The following is a 14314-nucleotide window of genomic DNA, read 5'->3' on the forward strand; positions in this document are numbered from 1 at the left end:
ACTTTTCAAGTTCCAAAACTTGAGGGCAAGTTTTGTAAATTGTCAAGACTTTTGAAATTCATAACTTATGAACTTTTATGTTCCATGAATGAGAGCTTTCCAATTCCAAACTTGTGTACAAGTTATGAAACCTTCCAAGACTCTTAGAATTCTATAACTTACATTAGTTAATGGTTTCACAAATAAGGACTTTTCATATTCCATAACTTGAGGAAAAGTTATGGAACTTTTCAAGAACACATATAGATCAAATTAACTAGTCCAATTATGATATGATGACCATTTACCAATTTGACCTAATTTGATTCATAATCAAGATAGTTTCAAATTTTACAAATAACTAGTATTTAACAAAAATCAATTAGTTATCTTAGAATTTGACAAACATCATGTTATTGGATGGGGATTAACATTACCATATCATTAAAATCGAATTTTATAAACCAAAACAGTTTGTGGTAATGTTCCTAATCCAAAACAGGCCAAAAACTCGAAGATTCTGCTCACAGACAGTTCAACTCGTCGAGTGTACTTATGAACTCGACGAGTTCATCATCATAAGGCACCTACTCGTCGAGTTCATATACGGATTCGTCGAGTAGGCCCTAGCAGAATCCAGTTTTGCAGTTTTTTCATTTTGAAAATTACACAGTTGCATCAATACAATAGAAAACATCCTAGGCTCTGATACCACTGTTGGGTTTTATGTACTCTAACATTCCTATGGTGCACATACAACCCTAATGCTTTGGATCTAAGTTTTCTCTAATTATACATGCAATAAATATTTTCCAAAGCATGAAACCTAAACTAGCATGCAAAGTGATATTTGAATCATAAAAACTAGTTAGAATATTACCTTGTGTAGTAGCTTGAATAACTTAGCCTCAAGAAAGCTTAGCACCAATAGTGTGATGCCTCAAATAGAATCACAAAACACCAAGAACAATTTAGGATGAATATAGAGAGGTTATGGAGACTAGAAATCAGATTCTACTCTTGGAATAGCAAGTGTTCACCGATTTTAGGTTATCAATACATATATATATATATATATATATATATATATATATATATATATATATATATATATATATATATATATATATATGTCATGCGTAACCCTAATCCGTACACACTAGCCCATGACCCATCCATTTGATTTGGATAAATACTTCATGGATTAACCATAAGCCCCTCACAAATCAAACCATGGATCTTTAAGCCCAACTCATGTGTATCATTTTAATTAGTCTCTTTTGATCACTAAATTAATCCTTAAATTAATTCTTGATCAATACTAATTAAATAATATGATTCCTCAATTAATATATTATAGTTATAATATATTAATAAATCATAAATAACCTCTTACTCAAATATCCTTCCTAACATATTGCTTTGATGAATGCAACCTAAATGGACCATGCTACTATCGGGTCAAGTACATACCAATTATAGTTATGGGCTTAGACACCTTTTCCAACAAGGCCAACATGGAAGGTTTAAGGTGCTTAAATAGGGTGCAAACCCCAGAGATTAGGGTTTCACCTCTGCCAGCCTACTCGTCGAGTTGAGGCCTCTCAACTCATCGAGTAGGTTACTTAAAATATGTGCCCCTTATGATCTCTACTCGACGAGTTTGGGGCTCCCAACTCGTCGAGTTACTCTATAAAATGGAATAAAGTATAAGTTAAATACATACCAGGAAGCAGACGTTACACGCAACCTGTAGGTGTTTTTGAAGTACGTGTTCACTGGATGTACTCTAAAAATTCTAGCAGCTGTGCCTAAATGATAACATTGGCAGCTGTGCCTAATAGATAACATTGGCAGATGTGCCTAATAGATAACAATGGCAACTGTGCCTAATGGATAACATCGGCAACTATGGACTTAGTGCCTGTTAGATAAACCCTGGAAGCGATGGACCTTGTGCCTTTTTCCTTAGGACAATCCTTAGGAATGAATAAATGAAGAATAGATGATTCTTACGGAAGATCCTTAAGAATAAATAAGATAATGGGGATGGGAAAACCCTATGTACTCACAAGGTTTCCCAACATGACCCACTCAGTTTATTGTATCACAGGTAGCTATAGGAAAGATACATTCTGCTGAGAGATTCAAGGAGTATTTAGCCACTAGTTTAATTACTGTAAGGCTTGTAATATTTCGTTCTGCTTATGTTTCTGTATTGACGATGACATCCCAATGTTTTAATATAAATAAAATACATTTCTTTGGAAATACTTTGATAACATCATTATCATGTTTTCTGGGAACAAATCTGCAATATTATTCTTCAAAAATGATACTCTAATTTTTAAATAATCATAAATAAATCGGTATTTTCTGGCTGTGAAATTGGGGATGTGACAATCTTCCTTGGAGAATTCTCTGGCGCTTGGGCGTGACTCCTGACTCGTGCTGAGGGCATGTGATCAATATATATATATATATATATATATATATATATATATATATATATATATATAAACACTTATTTTTAGATCCAATAATAATAATAATAATAATAACTATTATTATTATTATTATTATTATTATTATTGTTATTATTATTTAATTTTATTTAAACATATAATGGTTTATGAAATAATTAAATGGAAAAAGGGGTGTTACATATGTTAAATACAAATCTTATTAAAACCAATCTCCATGTAATGTTATTTATGTTCAAAATATTATTTTGCACGTGAACTCTAATTTAACAATTATAACATAATAGCAACATAAATATAAACAATACAAGCATGTAAAATTGCATAAAACAAGCTATGATCTAGTGACGTTTTTTTGAGCCATCACAAAATTGGCAAGTCCTTTATTAAAGGGACAAATGTACCAACTCTTCAACTTGTTGCACTTTGTCCTCCCACTTGCTTTGACAACTCCAAGTAGCAAAACTTCAACACCTTATAAAACTTATAAAAACTGTTATAAAATCAGGGGGGCTTGTGATTCTCTAAAATGGTCTTCATCTTCACATTGTTACATTTTATATAAAATACTAGTTTAACACTAATCTATTACAAAAAAATAACAAATTGAAAACCTACCTGTTTCTTTTTTACATGTCATACGAATAAAAGAATATTACATCCGTTTTATAAAATCAACATATACAACAACACAAAAGGTGCATGACTTGTTTATGCACACTAAAATACATTAACATAGATGAACAACCTTTGATTTTCTATGACAACTTTGGTGACAAAATATGTATGTAAACGTTCTTCACAAAATTAAAAATTATAAAGCTGTCATAGAAAATATGTATGAACTCATCTTTAACAAAAAATAACAAGTTACCATATTTTCCAGAAACTAAGATTATACCAATCTATAATCTAACCACGCTTGTAAAATTGACTCTGATACCAATTGTTCAGTTTATATTCAAAAAGAGATTCATTATAGTGTCAAAACTATGAGATTAGCAATGAAAGCACCTCAAAATGAATATCAATAACACAATTTTATACCACCAATGATCCTTTTGCAAGACATGGAAAGATAAAATAACAATCATAGGAAGAAAAGAAATTACAACCTTTGAAGACTTTGATTCCTCTACGGAGGTTGGAAGTTGATGAAAATGGCAATAGACTCAAAGTAACGTTTCTTTAGAAGTATCCACCAAGCAAGAGTAAGCCACTTCAACATTCTAGTCTTCACTTGTATTATTTACCTCTTAAGCCATTAAGAACTTATACCAACTAAGTCTTTAGGAGAAAAGAATTTAGAGCACTCCAAGCATGCACCAAATTGCAATACCAAGAGAACGGAGAAAGAGCCTTTAACTCTCGATTTTAAAAGAGAAGAAGAATAGAAAAAGATCAACCAAATAAACTAGATATGCTCTTTTTATATAGATACATATTTGTACTAAAGTCAAAGATAGATAATAAAGAAGGTATGGTCTCTTCTTACAAGCATGACATGAAGAAAATGAACACAACACTCCATCTCCCACTCCCTTTTGAAAGTCACAGCTATGAGGAGGGAGGATAGTATGTTGGTGTGATTTTCACACAAGCTGTTAACTAGGACAAATCTAGTTACATTTGATTTGAACTAGAAGGTCAAAATAAATGTACATGTATTACAAATTCATGCCATATGAATTATGCTTGTTTTTGTTCTCCTTAATTATCATTTCCTAGAAATAATAATTTCATATTAGTTGTTAAAATATTATTTTCATAAACTAATAATTTTCAAATTAATATAAGTGTTGAATATATTTATTAATAATTAAATTACTCTAATAAATAATCAGTAAGTAGTAACTTGTTATAACGTGTGACAGTATAGGATCATATGCCATTAGAAAATATCATTCTATAATGACTATTCGACATATATATCTTTCAGGCCGCATGAATCTTTAGCCCATATACTAAAGACCTATATGGAGGCACTAGGCAGGACCTCAGATCACGAAATTTTGATAGAAAGTAGGTTATTCTCAGAGCTTCACGTGTATATAAGGGTTGACTCAAACTGATCTCGTTTGACCCACGATGCTAGTTCTTTTTAACAGCTGAGCACATTTTTCAACTAAAAAATCAACCAAAATTCACTCAAAGAAACTTAATACTTTCTTCCAACTATTCTCCATCACACTTCAACAAATTCTGAGAAATTAGCATGATCCAATGGGAAATTAGTACATGCGGTCAATGATTTCTTCAATAAATAACAAAGTTCTCATGAATCCTAATTTCTCCAAGTTCATGCATGTTGAAATTACCATATAGGTAATTACTCAATTATGGAAATTATTAAGTAATATTAACAAGTTTTACTAAAGTATCATTGTTATTCTGTTGGATTAGGTGTCTAAGCCCATAACTATAATTGGTATAAACTTGAATTGATAGTAGCATAGTCCTTCTGGGTTGCCCTTAAACCTAGAAATTGGATAAGATGATTTTTGGAGAGAGAGGTTGATTTATTATTTGATTAATAAATTGAAATAAATAATTTATTAATATATTATGAGAATAATATATTATATAGAAATAGTAATAGTTAACTAATAATTAATCAAAAATTAATTGGAATTAATTTTGGGATTAATGGAACTAATTAAAAGTGCAGGGTCTAAAGTGAAATTGTTCAATATTTGAGCAAAAGGCTCCATAACATTCCACCAAGAGGGTGCATGGTTTCTAGGGGATAATCTAGGGTGTATAGATTATCCTATGTGGATAAATAAGGAGTTAGATAATTACCAATTTGAAATATTATTATAATATTCAGATTAGGGTTATCCAGGGTATCCTTGTACCACTATATAAGGGACCCTAGCCCTTCTCGCCAACTCATACCTTAGAGAGCTAGGGCCGAAATTCTTCACTCCTCCCTCCTCTCTCCATAATATCCTTCTTGTTAGCTTGGGTATGAACCATTAGAGGCAGGACGCTTGTGGTGCTTGCTTCCAAAGCTTCAACAAAACAAGGATCATTATTATTTACTATAATAACAATAAGGTATGTAATACTAAACCATCTTATGTGTTTTTCGAAAATAATCTAGGGTTCCTAGGGTTCTTATGTTGATGTTCATAGTTATAGGTTCAATAGTGAAAACATAGATCTTGTTTTAGGTTGCATGCACACTTAAGATGTAGCACCCGGTTCTTGGTACGTATTCAAATTCAAGAAATTTGGTATTTACTCTAGGACTCGGCGAGTTGGAGGCCCAGCTCGTCGAGTAGACTCGACATTATGTGGGAGTTTTAGTAACCTACTCGACGAGTCGGGGGACCGACTCGACGAGTAGAAGCTGTCTGGACAAACCCTAATGTTCAGGGTTTGCACCCTATTTAAACAACTTTTATTGCCTCAACCCAGCCTCCATCGTTCCTCCCAACCCATAGAAACCCTAACTCGAAACCCTAAGCCATTATTGAGTGTTCTTGAGATTTTTGATGCCTTTTGTGTGTATTTGAAGTTGAAGAAAAAGAAGGAAGCTTGGAAGTTCAAGTGGAAGTTCGTAGATCCAGAGGTTGTGCCTCAATTCCAGCTCACTTGAGGTATAAAGCTGAAACCTTGACTATTCTTTGCTTAGATCTTGATTTGGGGCTATTTTCTACCTTTTCCTAGCGTTAGTGAAGCTATAGTCGGAATTGTGTGCATAAGTTGGTTTGTGCTTCAGATCTGGAACCATTGAGGGTTCCCATGGCATAAAGGTGCCAACTTTATGGCCATGGGAGACCCATGCTTCATATATATACCTCTTTGATGGCTCTTTGAGCCAAAAACCCGATGCATGGACATCAAGATTGGAACTTTACGTATGAAATGGACCCTAGGAGGTCAGATCTATGGTTTTGATGCATTGAGACCCATTGTAATCGACTTTATAGTTTTGTACAAAAAGGGACTCGGCGAGTCACTTGGGTGACTCGGCGAGTCGGGACGCTTTTTCCCCAAAACGTCTTCTGGAAATGGTTTAGATTGAGTGGAAGGAACACTTAGCCTGCTAGGGGTTTGTCTTGGACCTGTAAATCATAGCACTCGGCGAGTGTATGAACAGACTCGGCGAGTCCAAGGCAATCTCCCAACTCATGAAGATGAACTCGACGAGTTGTTCATACAACTCGGCGAGTCATAGACTGAACACGTTCATATGAGGGAGATGAACTTGATGAGTTCAAGGATGAACTCGGCGAGTCGGTTGAAGATGGTCCTGATGTTATGGGTGAAGAAGTACCAGTCGAGTTGTTGCTAGACTCGGCAGGTAGAATCGGGGTTTTAACATTTTATGGAAAAGGGGACTCGACGAGTTGGCGGGCCAACTCGGCGAGTCGAGTCAACTGGATGTTGACTTTGACCAGGGTTTGACCTTGACTATCGGCTTGGACTTGGGTTGACTCTTGAAGAGGGTTATGATTATGAATTAGTAATCGAGAAGGGTTGTTGTGTAGGGATTGAAGACTTGAGACGAGCTGATTTCCGTGCCGAGGATCGTGCTGACACTACACGACATCGAGGTGAGTCTCCTCACTGTTTGTATGGGTCTACGGCCACAATGCCAACCCATTTAGTTTATGTATGGTAGGAAGACCCGGGGGTTAGCCCTAGGCATTATGCATGAAAGACCAGGAGGAGGTTCGTGGCATACAATATGTTATTATGTATGGTAGGAAGACCCGGGGGTTAGCCCTAGGCATTATGCATGAAAGACCAGGACGAGGCTCCTGGCACACTGTATGCTATTATGAATGAAAGACCAGGAGGTGGCTCCTGACACACTGTATGCTGAGTAGCCTAGTAGAGTAGTATGTATAGTTGTCTTTGTGATGCTTGCATGGAAGACCAGGGGGTGGCCCTTGGCAATTGTCTGTAAGACCCAGGGTGTGGTCCCAGGCTTGATAAGAAAGACCACATGCGGCCCGTGGCATAACAGCAAGACTATGTTTGGCACATAGCACCTTACTTGATTATGGATATGTTTGTTATGTATGGCTCATGGTTACGTATGGCATGTTTGAATCAATTGATATGTATGGTATGTGGTATCTGGGAACTCACTATGCTTCGTGCTTATGGTTTTCAGCTATTTGTTTCAGGTATTAATGTTTTTCCAAGGAAGGAGCTCGGGGAGATCGCAGCGCATCACACCATGTTTTCCACACTAGATGATCTTTGGGATTTAAAACTCTGATAATTGTGTTATTAAGAATGTTATTAAATGATTGGGTAAAATTTATTAAGCGGTTTTTAATTAATCAAAACGAAATTTTTGGTCTTGAATTTTGGGATGTTACATAAGAGTTTTAAGTTTGTTTTGTTATGCCTAAAACTCATTAGTGGTATCTGGCATTTGGTTTGTTTTCAATTGAATTTGCTATAATTGTTGAATTTGATCAAATTAGGGTTTATGGCAATTAAACCCTATAAGGCCATGAATTTCGAAGTTGGATTAGGGTTTCTTGCCCCCTAAGTTTCGAGATTGGGGTTAGGGTTTTGAAACCCTAACCCTCATCCCTAAGAAATTCGAAATTTAGGTAAGGATTTGAAATCATTACCTTCTTCCCCAAGCTATTTTTGGAAATTGCTAATGTGGTTAGGGTTTCCTATTTTTTCTTGATAATTTTTAATTTATCTGGTTAAAAAGGATAATTATAAAATTGGATAAATCATATACCCATTTTTTCAAAAATTTAGGGGTAAGGATTAGGATTAAATTATTTGATTAATTTAATTAGATAATCCTTTTATGATTTAATATATTTAATTAAATGTTAATTAATAGATAAATATTAATTCATTTGGTTTATTTTTGAATTTAAATTAATTATTTAATTTTTAAAAATTTAATAATAAACCTAGTATTTTGAAAAGTTTTAAAATACACTTTATAGTATATGTAAAATTAAAAGTTTAATTATTACTATATGTATAAGACTAAGTTAGTCGAACCGCTAGTACGCCTCATTCACGAAGCTAGTCTATAAGGGGGGAATAAGGAAACTGCTTATAAAATGGTAGTTGAATGGGTGTCCACTCTCACCAACCGCTTCATTGATTAGTGGATGGTCGTTAGCCGAACGGGTTTAATAGGACAATTAATTATCATTCATAAGTATAATGCTATTAACAGTAGCTAAATATTTTTATTAAAAAAAATCCCAATCTTACTTTAGAAAAATGTGAATTTGTATGCTAACCCATGAAATTGCACATTATACTTTATAGTAGTTAGTAGAGCATGTGTGGTTAACCGACACACTAATAGTGACTATAAGGAGTAATAAATGGCATCTCAAAAATTATCGTTGATTAATGGAGCGCATGTGGTTAACCGACACATTAAAATGAGACGATAAATGACATCGAGAGGGCCAAGCTAATTTTCATGGTTATTCAGATCTTGTTTGTGATCCTCAGTATCCTAGTCACAAATGGAAGAGCATAATCTGAGATTAAACATGTCGTTAAATAGTTTCAATTAATCTCAAAAGATCTAGGAATTTCACTTAATCTAATTTCTTTCAAATTTCATTTTCTATTGGTGGAATTGGTAAATCAACATTTACCTACCTGTATAAAATTTTCAATTAGATTACGACATCCCTTTTCTAAGTTGTGAATTATATGGTTGGATTCTAGCCTTAACATTTCATTTTTTGGGTTGTTATATTAAGGATTATTCTTATCTCACTAAAACTACCTTCTTTTTACAAATGTCTACTTCAAATGATGCTTCTGGTTCCTTCTCCTCATCCCATAACTTTTCGTTGTTGAACATCTGCTCGAAGGTGACATTGGATGGCACCAATTACAACGACTGGATACACAACATTAAGATGGCCCTTCGTTTGAAGGGCAAGGAGTATGTCCTTGAGAAAGAACTAAATGAGATTGACGAAGAGAACTCCACTCATGAAGAATTAGCCGCCTACAAGAAGCACTACAATGATGGAACAAAAGTTGCTTGCTCATGGTCGCCACCATGACTCCTGAATTGCAAATATTCTATGAGAATTACTGGTCGTACGAGATGAATAAGGACCTTATGGAAAAGTACCATAAGCGAGCTCGTCAAGAAAAGTACAAGGTGGTAAAGTACCTCATAGCAAGCAAAATGAAAGAGGAAGAGTATGTTACCAGCAACGTGCAAAGGATGCAACGATACGTGGATCGGCTTGTTAGGTTTAATTTGCATTTTGATGAGGAATTGGATATTGAAATAGGCTTGAACTCTGTACCAAGTTGTTATGATCAGTTCATCTTGACCTATCATCTAAACAACAATGAGACCACCTTGGCTCAATTGCATAACCTCCTGAAAACAACTGAAGCAGGGATGAAGGGAAAGAGTATCGCCTCCACTCCTGCTAGTGCTCCCGTTCTGGCCATTGGTCAAGGGAAAGGGAAAAGGAGGAAAGGTCCTCCAAAGCAAAACTAGAAGGGAAAGTCTCAAGCTGGGTCGTCCAGAAATGGACCCAAAGGTAAATCCAGTTTTGATGCTCCTCCTGTCTCTGATCCCAAAGAGGACACTTGTGTTTACTGAAACGATAAAGGGCATTGGAAATGAAGCTGCCCAAAGTATCTGCAAGATATTAAAGATGGCAAGGTAAATCCAACTTCTACAGGTATATACACAATCTTATCTAATAACTCATCATCTTTTCGTTATTGGGTCCTTGATACGGGATGTGGATTTCACATTTGTTCTGATTTGCAGGGGCTAAGAAGAAGTGAGGAGGTGGAGCACGGTAGAATAAACTTGATAATGGGGAATATGCGATCTTCACCTGTCACCAAGATTGGAGTTTATAGTCTAGTGCTTAGTAATGGTGTTGTTTTAGATTTGATAAATTGTTGCTACTCGTCAGAAATGACATGAAAACCTTTGAAAATTATAGTAGATATGGTTATATCTACTTAATCAATCATAAGTCGGAAACCTTTGAAAAGTTCAAAGAGTTAAAGCAAGAGGTCTAGAATCAATTAGGCAGGAAGATAAACATGCTCCGATCAGATAGAGGCGGAGAGTAGTTTAGTATTGAGTTCCACGACTACCTCAAGGAATGTGGAATAGTTTCACAACTGACACCTCCTAGGACACCATAACTTAATGGTGTGGCTGATAGGCATAATAAAACCTTGTTGGACATGGTTCGTTACATGATGACTCGAGCTTCTCTTCCAATTTTGTTATGGGGGTATGCTTTAGAGACTGCCGCCCACATTCTTAATCATGTCCCGACTAAGAAGGTTGCCAAAACAGCTCATGAGATGTGGACAAGGAAGGTTCCCTCGTTAGCACATATCAAGGTTTGGGGTTGTGAAGCTTTCATTAGACGAGAGTGTAACAACCTAATTTTTCAAAATAAATTTTTCATTTTTAAATAATCAAAACATTTCCAATAACCCACAAAATCTCAAGAACAATTGTTTTCAATTTCATAACATCAACAATTTTATTCCAAATATCAGAATGTCCCATAAAAACGCCTGAGAGAGTACATGCCGAGCCATCAAGTCTTGCCATTTCCCTTAGGCTCAGAAGTACCTGAAACAAACCAACAAACTGTAAGCTAATGCTTAGTGAGTTCCCTAGAGCATACCCCACACAATCCACATAATCACATAATCCATATTAGCTATGAAAGCTACATAAACCACATAAGCCATGCATACAACATATAAGGATGCCAGGAAACCCTCCAAGGTCTTACACCTAGTGCTACTGGAACCCCCACGTGGTCTTAACTACTTGCCATGGGAACCCCACATGGTCTTCCTGCCATGGGAACCCCCACATGGTCTTTACTACCAAGAAATATCATACAAGATAAACATGCAAATATACTAGGATGTCATGGAAACCCTCCAAGATCTTACACCAATGCCATGGGAACCCCTACATGGTCTCAATCTACTGCCACCGGAACCCCCTGGGGTCTTCTATGCAAGAGTCATACCAACATAATGCATAATCAATCGACAATCCACATATCATAAAATGGGCTGGCCTTGGTGCCTTAGACCCATTGGTATGGTGAGAAGACTTGCCTCTCAAGAATGTTGAACTGATAAAATAATACCAGATAAGTCACAATGCGTAGCTCCAACCCAACTGCCTACAATCATCATGTGACTAGCTTGTCAAAATCCTGAAACATCACAAATACCCTTAAATTCAAACTTGGTCAATCATGGTCAAAGTCAAGGTCAACAGTCCATGTTGACCCAACTCATCGAGTGAATCTAGCAACTCATCGAGTTCCTCCAGTGTTCAGAAAACCGGGAAAAACCCTAGCCAACTCGCCGAGTTATCTCATCAACTCGTCGAGTTCCTTCAGTATCCAGAAAACGGGGTAACTCGATCCGACTAGTCGAGTTACTAGGGCAACTCGACGAGTTTTCCCAGTATATAAACCTATTCACCCCTTTTTAGTCGAATCTAAAGCTCCAAACTAAAGATCCAGTTCTCTAGGCAGTAGTTTCCATGTAAAGTTTCCAACTTTACGTGCATGCAAGGCTCCAAGAGGCTAAAATGCTAAAACCAAACTTGATAATAGGTTTAGGGCATGAAGAAGGGCCAAAGCTTGTTAATGTTGATAACTTTATGACTATATGGGCCTCGAAGAGTTCAGATATGAAGTTACAACTTCAATCCATTCCCAACTTCCAAAAATAGGTCCAAAATGGGCTAAAAAGGCCCTAATCTCTTGAATGGAGAGATCTAACCCAAGAAAGATCAGGGTAATAACTTTTTACCTTCCAATGGTACCTACAACTGTGTAGATGCTGGATCCATAGACTCCTTCACGTTCCAAGCTCTTAAATCCTTGAGTTCTTCAAGGAAAAGTACCAAACACACACTCTTTAGCCTTACACACACTCAATATGGAGGGATATCTCAATTAGGGTTTGCTTCTGGATTGTAAAGACGATGAGGGAGGCTAACAATGAGCCATAAGTTCTTTAAATAGGGTACAAACCCCTAAACATTAGGTTTTTCTTTTACAGTGCCTACTCGTCGAGTTGGGGCCTTCCAACTCGTCGAGTAGACCCTAAGTCCCGCGTCCGATATCGATCTCTACTCGTCGAGTTGGGCTCCCCAACTCGTCGAGTCCCAGTGCAAAACCCTAAAAACTTGAAATTTAAATGATACCTGGAACAAGCGTTACAAATCTCCCCCACTTGAACTAGACTTCGTCCTCAAAGTCCGCTGACGCAAGAAATCTGGGTAGTGATCTCGCATCTCCTCTTCCGGCTCCCATGTCCATTCGGAGCCCCTTCGGTACTGCCATTGCACCTTCACTAACTTCACCTCCTTGTTCCGAAGAACCTTGGTCCTCTTATCCAGAATCACAATGGGCATCTCAATGTAGTTCAGGCTCTCGTCCACCTGAATATCGTCCAGAGAAACAAGTGCTGCCTCGTCTGTGACACACTTCCGAAGCCGGAACACGTGGAAGGTGGTGTGTATCTGGCTAAGCTCGTCCGGCAGATCCAAGCGATAGGCCACCTTTCCCACCCGGGCAGTAATCCTGAATGGTCCAATATATCGGGGCCCTAGCTTGCTCCTCTTCTGAAACCTAATGACACCCATCCATGGTGACACTTTCAGGAAGACGAAATCCCCCACCTGAAACTCAAGATCCGATCGGTGCCGGTCATCATAACTTTTCTGATGGCTCTGTGCAACTCGTAGCCTGTCACGTACCTGCTGAATCAACTCAGTAGTCTTGAGCTCCACCTCGGTGCTGCCAATGACTCGATGCCCTACCTCACCCCAACAAACGGGGGTCCTACACCTCCGACCATACAAGATCTCAAATGGTGGTCGGTCGATACTAGCATGATAACTATTGTTGTATGAAAACTCTGCTAGTGGGAGGTATGTATCCCAACTCCCTCCAAAGTCCAACAAGCATTCCCGAAGCATATCCTTGAGTGTCTGGATCGTCCTCTCACCCTGGCCATCTGTCTGGGGTGGTAAGCCATGCTGAAAAGTAACTAAGTGCCCAGTTCCTCGTAGAACTTCCTCCAGAATCTGGATGTAAATCGAACATCTCGGTCAGAGGCTACTGACACTGGCACCCCATGCCTAGCTACCACCTCTCGCACGTAAATATCTGCTAATTTCTCAGCGGAGTTGCTCTCGAAGATCGGAATAAAGTGGGCACTCTTCGTCAGTCTATCCACAATAACCCATATGGCATCCACACCCCTCACCGTCCTCGGTAGCTTTGTGATGAAGTCCATAGTGATCTCTTCCCACTTCCACATAGGAATGGGTAACGGCTGAACCTTTCCATGAGGTCTTTGATTCTTAGCCTTGACCTTCCTTCAGGTCAAGCACAGCTCCACGAACCATGCAATCTCCCACTTCACGCAGGGTCACCAGTAACTCAACCTCAGATCCCTGTACATCTTCGTGGCCCCCGATTGAATAGATAATTTGGATTTGTGTGCCTCCTTCAAAATCTTCTGCCTCACACCCCCAGTTACCGGTACCCACACCTGGCCACACTGTGTCAGAAGACCTCGGCTATCCCGAACAAACAAGGGATACCGACCCCGAATCCGCTCTATCTTCCAATTCTCTTTCTTCACACCCTCGACCTGAGCTTGCTTGATCATATCCAACAATGGAGAGATCACCCTCATCCTCAAATAAACATTCCTGATCGGAGCTGCAACATCCCAAAATTTCGAGCCAATTTAAAACTTTTGGATTCATTTGAAACCATTCAATTATTACAATTTGTTTTCAAAATAGTTTATACATCAGAGTTCCCAGAAATCATAATCGT

Source organism: Lactuca virosa, chromosome 2, assembly GCF_052849685.1.
Source record: "Lactuca virosa cultivar CGN04683 chromosome 2, Lactuca_virosa_CGN04683_v6, whole genome shotgun sequence".
NCBI classification, from domain to species: Eukaryota; Viridiplantae; Streptophyta; class Magnoliopsida; order Asterales; family Asteraceae; genus Lactuca; species Lactuca virosa.